General features: G+C 42.2%; 1 long non-coding RNA gene across 2 annotated transcripts in view; it reads left to right on the forward strand.

Moving 5' to 3' along the window:
* The window catches only part of LOC146397652 (uncharacterized), an 89,753-nt gene that overhangs the window by 39,829 nt on the left and 37,417 nt on the right, over positions 1 to 12,507 (forward strand). The window contains exon 3 of one of the 2 annotated variants that reach the window (XR_014822649.1): positions 2,564 to 4,275. The exons of the other annotated variant lie outside the window; for it this stretch is intronic. This is a non-coding gene — a long non-coding RNA (uncharacterized LOC146397652). Of the gene's footprint in view, positions 1 to 2,563; positions 4,276 to 12,507 lie in introns of those variants that run through there. 2 annotated transcript variants of the gene reach the window in all.

Raw genomic sequence — 12,507 nt, forward strand, 5'->3', positions numbered from 1 at the left:
TTCTGTAAGTTGTCTTTTTGTTTTCTTTTTGGTTTCCTTTGCTGTGCAAAAGCTTTTCAGTTTGATGAGGTCCCATGGGTTTATTTTTGCTCTAATTTCTATTGCTTTGGGAGACTGACCTGAGAAAATATTCATGATGTTGATGTCAGAAAGTGTTTTGCCTATGTTCTCTTCTAGGAGTTTGATGGTGTCCTGTCTTATATTTAAGTCTTTCAGCCATTTTGAGTTTATTTTTGTGCATGGTGTGAGGGTGTGTTCTAGTCTCATTGCTTTGCATGCAGCTGTCCAGGTTTCCCAGCAATGCTTGCTGAATAGACTTTCTTTTTCCCATTTGATGTTCTTGCCTCCCTTGTCAAAGATTAATTGACCATAGGTGTCAGGGTTTATTTCTGGGTTCTCTATTCTGTTCCATTGGTCTGTCTGTCTGTTTTGGTACCAGTACCACACTGTTTTGATGACTGTGGCTTTGTAGTATTTCTTGAAGTCTGGGAGAGTTATGCCTCCTGCTTGGTTTTTGTTTCTCAGGATTGCTTTGGCGATTCTGGGTCTTTTGTGGTTCCATATAAATGTTTGGATTGTTTGTTCTAGTTCTGTGAAAAATGTCGTGGGTAATTTGATAGGGATTGCATGGAATCTGTAGATTGCTTTGGGTAGTATGGCCATTTTTACAATATTGATTTTTCCCAATCCAGGAACATGGAATATCTTTCCGTTTCTTTACATCTTCTTTGATTTCTTTGATTAAAGTTTTATAGTTCTCGGCATACAGGTCCTTCACCTCTTTGGTCAGGTGTATTCCAAGGTATTTGATTTTGTGAGGTGCAATTTTAAAATGTATCGTATTTTCGTATTCCTTTTCTAATATTTCATTGCTGGTATACAGAAATGCAACTGACTTCTGAATGTTAATCTTATATCCTGCTACTTTGCTGAATTTATTAATCAGTTCAAGTAGTTTTGGGGTTGAGTCCTTAGGGTTTTCTATGTATAGTATCATGTCATCTGCATACAGTGACAGTTTTATCTCTTCTCTTCCTATATGGATGCCTTTTATTTCTTTTGTTTGCCTAATTGCTGTGGCTAGGACTTCCAAAACTATGTTGAAGAGCAGTGGTGAGAACCACTCCCAATTTTTAAAGGATTTTTTCCCTAAACTTTCCTCTAGTATTTGAATGATTTCAGTTGAAATCCATGATCTATTTAGAATTTATTCTGCTATACACTGTGTAGTGTGAATCCAACTTAATTTTTTCCAGATGTCTAAGCAGCAGTAGTCCCAATATCATTTATTCACTGGTTCCTAACTTCCCAACTAGTTTGAGAGGCTACTTTTATCACATTCTAAATTTCCATATGTACTTGGATCTATTTCTTGACATCCTTGCTGTTGGTTTATGGGATAATTTCATACTATTTTATTTTATTTTTATTTTTTTTTTTTGTATTTTTGCCTTTTCTAGGGCCGCATCCATGGCATATGCAGATTCCCAGGCTAGGGGTCTAATCGGAGCTGTAGCCACCGGCATACCCCTGAGCCACAGCAACGCAGGATCCGGGCAGTGTCTGCAACCTACACCACAGCTCACGGCAACGCTGCATCCTTAACCTACTGAGCAAGGCCAGGGATCGAACCTCATGATTCCTAGTCGGATTCGTTAACCACTGCAGCACAACGGGAACTCCTTCCATGCTATTTTAATTACTGAAATAGTTGTATCATTTATTTTAATATTTGATAGGATATGCCTACCCTCTTCATTGATTTACTTCCTAGATATTGTTCCTGTATTTAAATTTTTTTCCATTTTAACTTCACAATCAGTTTGTTTAAACGATTGGTTTTTGTACTGTGGTATTTGTATTATTGTACAAATCCAAACTGTAGGCATTTGTACCATGATCATGAAATGACATCTTAAAATTTTTGAGACTTCCTACTCCAAACTTGAAGTATCTTTTTTTTTCTTTTTTTTCAAATCTTTCATGAATTTCAGGACCTTTCTTTTTAAGAATATATATCATATATTTCTTAAGATTATTCCTATATGTTTTATCTTTTTGATTGCTTTTCTATGTGAAGTTTTTCCTTTCATTACATTTTCCAATTGGTTGTTAACTTTATGCTCTGTTACTAACAGAATTTTTTATTGTTGTTGCTTTTTTAGGGCTCTACCACCTGTGATATATGGAAATTCCCAGGTAGGGGTCAAATCAGAGCTGTAGATCCAGCCTACACCACAGCCACAGAAACTCGGGATTTGAGCCAAATCTGTGACCTGAACCACAGCTCATGGCAATGCTGTATCCTTAACCCACTGAGTGAGGCCAGGGAGCAAACCTGTATCCTCATGGATACCAGTCAGTTTTGTTACCACTGAGCCATGAAGGGAACTCCCAGAATTCTTTGTTTTCTGTTGATTCCCTTGATATTCTGGGTATAAATTCATTATTATCTCCAAGTGGTAATTTTTTTTTATCCTTTCCAATTTTTATAGCTTTAACTTCTATTTTCTCATTACTTAGTTTAGTAGTATATGTGAATTTGCTTTCTTTCTAACTTTAGGGGAAATGTCTAATGTTTGCTGTTTAAGCATGCAGCTGGCTCTTGCTCTGAAAGAAATGTATTTCATCACATTAAGAAAGTATACAGTTCATATCATGCTTTCGGATTGGAAGAGTCAATATTATCAGAATGACTATACTACCAAAGGCAATCTATAAATTCAATGCAATCCCTATCAAAATAACCAAGGACATTTTTCACAGAACTCTAACAAACTATTTTAAAATTTGTTTGGAAGCACAAAAGACCCAGAATAGCCGAAGACATCCTGAAAAAGAAAAATGGAGGAATCAGGCTCCCGGATTTCAGACTATACTACAAAGCAACAATCATCAAAACCACATGGTAATGGCACAAAGATAGAAATATAGATCAGTGGAACAGGATAGAAAGCCAGAATTAAACCCACATACCTACAGCCAATTAATCTATGACAAAGGAGGCAAGAATATACAATGGAGACAAGACAGCCTGTTCAATAAATGGTGCTGGGAAAACTGGACAGCTATATGGAAAAGAATGAAATTAGAACACTCCCTAACACCATACACAAAAATAAACTCAGAATGGATTAAAGACCTAGATATAAGACCAGGCACTATCAAACTCCTAGAGGAAAACATAGGCCAAACACTCTCTGACATAAACGACAGCAACATCTTCTCAGATCCACCTCTTAGAGTAATGACAGTAAAAACAAAAATAAACAAATGGGACTTAATCAAACTGAAAAGTTTCTGCACAGCAAAGGAAACCCTAAACAAAATGAAAAGGTAACCCACAGAATGGGAGAACATCTTTGCAAATGAATCGATTGACAAGGGATTAATCTCCAAAATTTATAAACACCTCCTACTGCTCAATACCAAAAAAACAAACAACCCCATCAAAAAATGGGCAGAAGAACTAAACAGACAATTCTCCAAAGAAGACATACAGATGGCCAAAAAACACATGAAAAGATGTTCAAATTCACTCATTATTAGAGAAATGCAAATCAAAACCACTATGAGATACCACCTTATACCAGCCAGAATAGCCATCATCAAAATGTCTACAAACAATAAGTGCTGGAGAGGGTGTGGAGAAAAAGGAACACCATGACACTGTTGGTGGGATTGTAAATTGGTGCAACCACTGTGGAAAACAGGATGGAGATTCCTCAGAAAACTAAAAATAGAACTACCATTTGATCCAGCAATCCCACTCCTGGGCATCTATCCAGAGAAAACCATGACTTGCAAAGGCACATGCACTCCAATGTTCATTGCAGCACTATTTTCAATAGCCAAGACATGGAAACAAACTAAATATCCATCAACGGAGGAGTGGATCAAGAAGATGTGGTACACATACACAATGGAATATTACTCAGCCATTAAAAGGAACGAAATACCAGCATTTTTAGCAACATGGATGGACCTAAAAATTACCATGCTAAGTGAAGTCAGTCAGACAATGAGACACCAACATCAAATGCTATCACTGACATGTGGAGTCTGAAAAAAGGACCCAATGAACTTCTTTGCAGAACAGATACTGACTCACAGACTTTGAAAAACTTATGGTTTCTAAAGGAGACAGGTTGGGGGATGGGGGGATGCGCTGGGGTTGTGGGGTGGAAATCCTATAAAATTGGATTATGATTATCATTGTACAACTATAAATGTAATAAATTCATTGTAATAAAAGAAAGTATACAGTTACTCATATTTTACTGAGTGTTTTAACTCAAGAAATGGTATTGATATTATAGAAGGACCTCTAGGATATACTAAGGGGAAAAAGCAAGATAGAGAAAAGAAATGTATCATGTACTACTGTTTACTTGTGAAGAGGGATGTGAATGTATTAGGTAAAAGCAAATGAAATTGCCAATATTGGACTATTTTTGACTTACAAAAATGGTAGTATCATATGAATCAACTCAATATATACATAATTGGTTATATTAAATATGTATGGATAAGCCATTCAAATAATACCAATAATAAGTTATCTCTGGTATGAGGGAAGGAATGGATATAGAATCTACATTTCTCTGAACATATCTTGTTTTGTAGATTTGACTTTGAAGCTATGTAAATATTTTATACAACTATACAATAAAATAAAAGTTTAAGAAGTTATCCTCCACATTGAAAGCTAAATGAAATAAATGTATATCAAACTGATGTCAAAACCACATAGAACTAAAACACAATTATTTAAGGGTATATCCCTAATGGGAGATAGGTAAAGATAAAAAGAAACACACACACACATGCACACATACCATAAGCTGTTTTCAGTGATCATGTTGTTGTTGGTAGAAATGATGGTATTATTTTGAGATTGTTGTAGTGGGATGAAGGAAGTGAGTAATTAGGAGTTCCCACATGGCTTAGCAGGTTAAGAACCCAACATAATGTCTGTGAGGATTCAAATTCAATCTCTGGCCCTCAGTCAGTGGATTAAGGATCCAACATTGCTGCAAGCTGTGGTATAGGTCGCAGATGCTGCTTGGATCCTGTGTTGCTGTGGCTGTGGTGTAGGGTAGAAGTTACAGCTCAAATTCAGTCCCTAGTCTGGGAACTTCCATATGCTGCATGTGAGACCCTACAAAGAAAGAAAGAAAGAAAGAAAGAAAGAAAGAAAGAAAGAAAGAAAGAAAGAAAGAAAGAAAGAAAGGAAGGAAGGAAGGAAGGAAGAGAAAGGGAGAGAGTAATTATGTCAATAACTGCTAAGAACTGGAAATTTTGACATGGGAAAAAGTACAGAATAAGAGTGATGTTATCAAAAAGAAACACTGTAGTCCTGAATGTGAGGTATCACTAGGAATTCATGATGTATTTTATCACAATAAAGGTGCACATTTCCTAGTCCACTCAAAAGGACCAGAAACAATGACCAACGAGGAGCAATGAGCATCCCTAATGCTACCTTGTGGTCCTTAAATTCCATTTCCCATAAAAGAAGCCAGAGCTCCTTGGAGAAATGACTGATTATAGGTCTGTGGAAGGAAATATATAAGATAAGCCTAGAACATCTTCTCATACATAGGAAAAAATCTTTTAAAGATGACTGAGATTGTGGCAAAGGATCAGGAGCCAAACTGAAGAAACGCTCAAACAAAAGATGAAACAATTTGAGCTTTAATAAGGGTACTAACTGCAACAGTTTAAAATGTAGCATAATGACACCACAGGCAGACCCAGAAAATCCCCACTCTATAGAAACTCTGCTAGATTCTTCAACAACTAAGTTGACTGAAAAGAAAACAAGATAAGAAGAGGGTCAGGGGAGTTCCCTGGTGGCCAAGTGGTGGAGGATCTGGCATTGTCACTGCTGAGGCTCAGGTCATTGCTGTGACATGGGCTGAAATCCTGGGCTGGGAACTTCTGCATGCCACAGGCATGGTCAAAAAAAAAAAAAAAAAAGAGGGAGAAAAAAATCTATAAATTAAAAAACTTAAGAGATAATATCAACTAACTGCCATGTATGAACTTCATTTGGATCATGGTTCAAACAAAACAAAGTGTAGAGTTACAATCAGTTGCTATCCTCATTTTAAGGCAAAGAAGAAAGTCATTTATTTTCCCAACAAATGTCAAAAAACTTGAGACAGGAGTCCATGTGTAAGAGCAACTAGGACTAAAATGAGCCCCCAGGACTCCCATCCCAGTAGCCAGCAATTCAAACAGGGCATTGTGTTCACTGATGGCGAACGGTAGCACATTCAGAAATAAAACTTTTGTCAACCAGAAGCGGTGTATAATTTCTGTCACTGTTAAGACAGCCAGTCCAGCACTGATTAAGAGCAGGGGATCTGCTCTGTCACTAGGGCTGGTAGAGCAAGCAGTAAAAAGTCCCTTTAAATCATGGTCATCCTTGGGTTCATCAGCTCTAAAGCACTTGACCCATTTCAGGCCAGTCTGGGGTGAAATATCCACCTTGTGCTGTAACATCTGAGTAAGGGAGGGATTCTTAGCCACTCTTGGAGAAAGTTAGCCAAAAGTCCTGTCTCCAACTCAGCTAAAGAACAGGCTCTGGAGTTCCCGTCGTGGCGCAGTGGTTAACGAATCCGACTAGGAACCATGAGGTTGCATGTTCAATCCCTGGCCTTGCTCAGTGGGTTAACGATCCGGCGTTGCCGTGAGCTGTGATGTAGGTTGCAGACGCGGCTCGGATCCCGCATTGCTGTGGCTCTGGCGTAGGCCGGTGGCTACAGCTCCGAAGACCCCTAGCCTGGGAACCTCCATATGCCGCGGGAGCGGCCCAAGAAATAGCAACAACAACAACAACAACAACAAAAAAGACCAAAAAAAAAAAAAAAAAAAAAAAGAACAGGCTCTCATCTGAGACAGATCCAAGGGAAGGACTGAGGTGGGATTAGTGTGTTTCCCAAGGAGAGTGGTCCTTGCAGATAAACAGGCTGGTTTTCCCATGGCTGCACTGTAGTAGACAGTGTCAGAAAAAAAAAAAAAAAAATTGTTCCCCTACTCCTTGCTGGTAAGATAGGTTCCTCTACCTATTTTATTTAATCAAAAACAAAAGCCTGGGTCTCCTGTAGTCAAAATAAGGCTATTCTTCAAGGACTGCATGAATCTGTTTAGATGCAATTGAATACATGTGTGTCTAAGGGCAGGCCTAGATGTTATTCCCTGAAATGGTAACTGTGATTGTTTCTGGAGGATGGGGTTTGGGATGCTTTTTACTCTCTTCACAATGCACGTAAATTAGTTTTATACTTGGAGCGTAAAGCCACTTCCATTTTGGGAAAGAAAAATAAACTATGTATCCCAAGAAATATTGTCCCCTCTAGCCAAATGCTAAGCATTTCTGAGCACTCTTTCTCTTGCCCTGCACTTGATGTGGGAGATCTGATTCTCGGAAATATTTCATTCCATCAGCTCCTAACTAGAAACTGGGAACCAGGGCTTCATTGTTCTTGATGACTCCTTCGAGGAGTGAGACTACGTGATAAGAAACCAGGTGTGAAGTCTCTCCGTGGTCCATTGTGTTGGGACCCTGTGTTGTGTCCAGTTGCCCTCAACACTGAACTGTTATCCCAACCAATGCTGGACTTCCCTGACATAGGTCTCAGCACTCCGAGGTCTGGTTCCTGGCCTGGGTTTCAATCCCCCTTGTTTATGCTTTTCTTTCCCCCAGTTTTCATGGTGACTCATCTCAAAACCAAAGTAGCTTCTACTTGAAATAAAAGTACATGTGACAGAGTTCCTGTTGTGGCTCAGCGGGTCAAGGACCAGGCGTTGTCTCAGTGAGGATGTGGGTTTGATCCGTGGCCTCGCTCAGTGGGTTAAGGATACGGTGTGGCCATGAGCTGAGGAGTAGGTCTCAGACGTGGCTCAGGTCTGGCATTGCTGTGGCTGTGGCATAGGCTGGCCCCTACAGCTCTAATTCAACCCCTAACCTGGGAATTTCCACATGCCACAGGTGTGGCTGTAAAAAGAAAAAAGTATCCATGAGTTTCTGAGTTTGTATCTAGGAGAAAAGATCCTGGATGAGACAACATTTCCTTGTGACTTTGGTTCTGAGATTAATACGGATTCTTAGGCTAACCAATAATAACAAGTATTCATAACAAAACACAGGACCTAAATATAGATGCATTAATTAGCTAAAAGTTGCTCATTCTCCTGTGTCTGAAGCCTGGAGAGGCAGAACAGTCGTCCCAACCACAAAATGCTTTGCAAAGTATAAAAGATGCTGAGCCGCTGGAGGCCAGGACCTGTGAGCAAGGAGCCAGAGCAGAGGTTAGGCTGTCACCAATAAACTCTCCATAAAAACAGTGAGAAGGACCAGGAGCCTTTGCCATATGCCAGGGGATTACTCTGTGAAAAAGCACAAGCTTGGCTGCCCACCAAGACACAAGGTTCCCAAATAGAGCCTGAGTCCTGGAGAGAGAGAGACCAACTAAAAATAGCTGTGACGTCCCTACGTTGATTTTCTTTTCCCTTCCCCCCCCCCTTCAGTGAGTTCACCTAAAATAGCCTGGAAATAGATTTTTTTACCCTTTAAGTGGAAAAAGGGAAACAGTCAGAGAGGTCAAGAGCTGAAGTTAAACTTCTAAGAAGCCTGAAGTTTCTGCCCAAATATATGTGGTGTCCCTCTGGGGTGGTGGCCATATCCATCCTGTGAATCCCTAAAGAGAAGGGCCGAGGCCTGGGGATTGTCAGGGAGCAGCGCAGACTTGTCTGGTCCTGTGGGCATGTAAGGGGGCTGACCAGAGCCTGGACAGGCATCCAGGCACCAGAGGGTATATAGGCTTCCAGCTCGGGAGAAGGTGCCAGGCTCTGAGATCCGGCCTTGAGCTGAGAGTTTCAGGAAACATGGGGATGGTTCTGAAATGAATGGGAAGCAGTAGCCTGGCTCTCTTATCCAGCCATTAACTGCAGCAGGTCAGAGTTGGGATGGCTCATGGCCCTAGTGGAAAAAGTCCTACCACAGAGAAGTGGGTTTACATGGAGCTAAGGTCAGGTGAGAGAGGCCCCCACGGGCAGTCAACTACTGAGAAGCACTTAGGGAAGTCCATCCTTGCAGAGGGGTTTTTTATTTCTCCTCTGCTGCCTCAGATGGATGACGGACATCCTCCTTATCTCTCTTCCCTGGCCTCCTGCAGTCCCGACCTCTGTGGGGCAGCCTGGTTCAGGTTCCTTTCACAGTCCTCAAAGGGATGGGGTTGCTACCTGGACACTCTTTTGAAAGAACAGTCCAGAGTCAGTGCTCGGAGCACAGAAGAAGGAGGCAGTTCCCAGGGAGGTTCCCTAGGAACCAAAACCAGCCGAGAGCACAAGAATTTTACAATTGAATAGACCCAGGCTCACAGAAGATGGGTGATTTGCTCAAAGCTATAGAATCAGCAGATTTTAAATAGAAAGTTCACATCCAGGTCCCTGCCTCTCTGGCCACGCTCTTTTACTAACTTGTAAAAATTTTAAATGAGAGGCTGGCTGCAGAGCCGGTGTCCTGCGGTGGGATCAGTGCCGATGGTGAGAAGATAGGAGCTGATGTTTGCAAGTGTGAGTCTGTAGCTCCTGCCAGCAGTCAAGGTTGCCACTTATGGCAGACCCTCGCCCTCCGCTGGGCTAATCAATGAACATGCTTCATGCGGTGATCAGGACTAAATGAGATAACAGATGTTAGGTTTATTGAGAATAAGCACTCAATTTTAGCTATTTTATGACTATTATTTTCATAATGTTCACGGTCCAGAACCTATTATCAAGCTGGCAGACTCAGAAGCCTGGTTTTGCCAAAATGCTGAGAACGGATTCGTCTCCAAGATTGATATTTGGTGTCAGGAGACAGGTGTGCGCTTTCCAAGGCAATGTGTGACTGTTCTTGCAGACTGGAGGATGCGTTCTGCACGACTGTGGCTTCTCCTGCCTCAGGTGTGTTCAAAGGGCCTTGTGAGCATGGGAGCTGAGCAGGGGGTCCTCCTCAGAACTCCAAGGTTAATGACATCACGTCAAGTGTGACTCAGGTGTCTTCACAGTATGGATAACTGCTGCCTTTCACCCACGTGTTTGCACAGTCACACATTCCCAGGTTCTTTTTGAGCTCCTATGATGTGCCAGGCATTGCTGTGGCACAGGGGATACTGCAGGAGATAAGATAGATGGTCCCCTGCCCTCCTGGGAGGAGGGGCCTTACTTTCTGGGACCAAGCAAGGCGAGCCCTCCGCTCCAGCTGTCAGTGGTACTGGGAATGGACAGGGCTGACATTTGCTCCTCTCACATGAGCTGAGGCCAATAGCCCTCCTTCTAGAGACACAGATGTTTTCTTTGGGGATGTTAATGCCATCATTTCCCTGAGGGCAAAAGGCAGGTGGACAATACATTGTCTGTCCACCACCTTGCTCCAGTTCAGTCCCAGGAAAATAACCCTTGTAGCCCCGTGTTGTAAAATGCACACCCTCTGCCGGCACCTCAACATTTCATTAGCCTGATCTGGCCCCTCCTCAGCTCTCTCATCTCTGCATCCCCCACCTCAGCATCCCTTTCCTTAACAGCCCCAATACCCCATTCTTGGCCTTGACACCCCCCTGAACACCATCTTATCTTCTCTCTGCCACCCTCAAGCTGCCCAAATCTCTGCCTCCTACTCTGTGCCTCCTCTGAGAGCCCACAGCTCCCCTTCCTGAGCCCCTCGCTTCTCCCAGTCCCCAGGGTCTTTTTCCCAGGGCAGCTTGCTGGCTGTCTCTTCCCTCCACTAGCCCTTGTTCCCACCCTGTCTTCCTCCTAAATGACCTTCCAGGAAGACCTCCCCTACCGGGGTTCCTTCTTTCTCTCCTGTCCTTACCACTCCCTGGCCTGTTCTCTTCCTTCTCTACCAGCTGCAGGACCCCCTTGTTCTTGGTCCTATGACCCCTGCCCTCTCACTCTGGAGATTACTTTCTTTCTGGGTCCAGGATCTGTCCTAGTTTTCACATATACATTTTTCCCCCGACCCAAGAGTTTCCTTTTCAATATTTCAAAATTTCAAAAAGCATGTGGGGTGTTGTCAGTTTAAAGGGAAATATTACATATTAATAGAATAGATGATAAGAAGCTATTTCAAGACCTGAGCAGGTGAGACAAGGATGGAAGTCTAGGGAAGAGTGAATGAATACACTCAGCTGGGTACCAGCTACATCTTCCAGACCCAAGTGCTGGACTGTCTCGTAAGGTTGGGTTTTGCTGTCACCCATCAGATCATCTGTGCTGATCTGAAAATGACTGCTTAGAGGACCCTCTTATTTCAGGTCCTTGCGGAGAGCTTCAACCAGCCCCCGCATCCCACCACCTTTCCCATCCGCTTAGACGGCATATCCTTAAGAGTGGGTTTTATTTCCAGTTAGCTTGTAAGTGAACTAGAATTCATTTTCCAATAGTAACACTTAAATATAAGGTAGTTAAACTCCAGACCGATGCAGAATGCCTCATCACTCACACAGTACTGGCTCAGAGTCTGAATGGTAGCCTAAGGCCTTTGGCCCCACAATCCTCATCTATGGGCCCTGACTGCCACCCCAGGTTTCTTGGCCGGAGACTGAGAACTGGGTCTCAGAGGTGGCATCAGAGAAGCATCCGTGTGTCTGGCGTGTGTATGGGGCACTTGCCTCAAGATCATGGGAAAGGCTTATTAAAAACATACATGGCTAAGTGTTCCTGTTATGGTACAGCAGAAACGAATTCCACTAGTATCCATGAGGATGCAGGTTCAATCCCTGGCCTTGCTCAATGGGTAGGGGACCCGGCATTGCCGTGAGCTATGGTGTTGGTCTCAGACTTGGCTTGGATCCCATGTTGCTGTGGCTCTGGTGTAGGCCGGCAGCTATAGCTTTGGTTTTGATCTTTGCCTGGGAACTCCCATATGCCACAGAGGCAGCTCTAAAAAACAAAAAACAAAAACCCAAACCCATACATGTCTAGACCCCACATTCAACTTGATAGAATCTGGAGATTAGAGGAGTCTCGGGAATCTGTTCTGTAACCAAGTCCCTGGGTAATTTTTATGTATCCTAGAATTTGAAGACCATTGCCTCAGTAGTTTGACAGCCCCAGAGCTGCTGGAGGTGGTGTGGATATGAGAGTGTGGCCAGGCCGTGGATGGCAAAGGCTGCTAGGCCATCATCAAGCCAAATGTCTATAATGTACAACTTTGATCCGTCTATAAATTCCACTCTCTTCTCCTCTTTGCACATAGATCCTACAAGATGTGTTCTGTAAATTTTTTCCCCTTCAAAACCACCCTTGCTATTCAAGGGAACTTAATTCAGTTCACTTTTATAAAATTCTATGTAAATCAGTCATGATGAAGCATTTGGATAAATGAAAACCTCAAAGGAAGCTGTTAAAGTAACATCATCTCCAGTAAAAAAATAAACAGATGAACTCAATGGTTTAGCACAATAGAATTTTATTTCTCTCACACAGAGCAGTTCAATATTGGGGAAGGGG

This window comes from Sus scrofa, chromosome 13 (assembly GCF_054392235.1).
Source record: "Sus scrofa isolate SSC_HxYL_T2T_F1_AM1 chromosome 13, Sscrofa_HxYL_maternal_Yorkshire_Landrace_v2.0, whole genome shotgun sequence".
Classification (NCBI taxonomy): Eukaryota; Metazoa; Chordata; class Mammalia; order Artiodactyla; family Suidae; genus Sus; species Sus scrofa.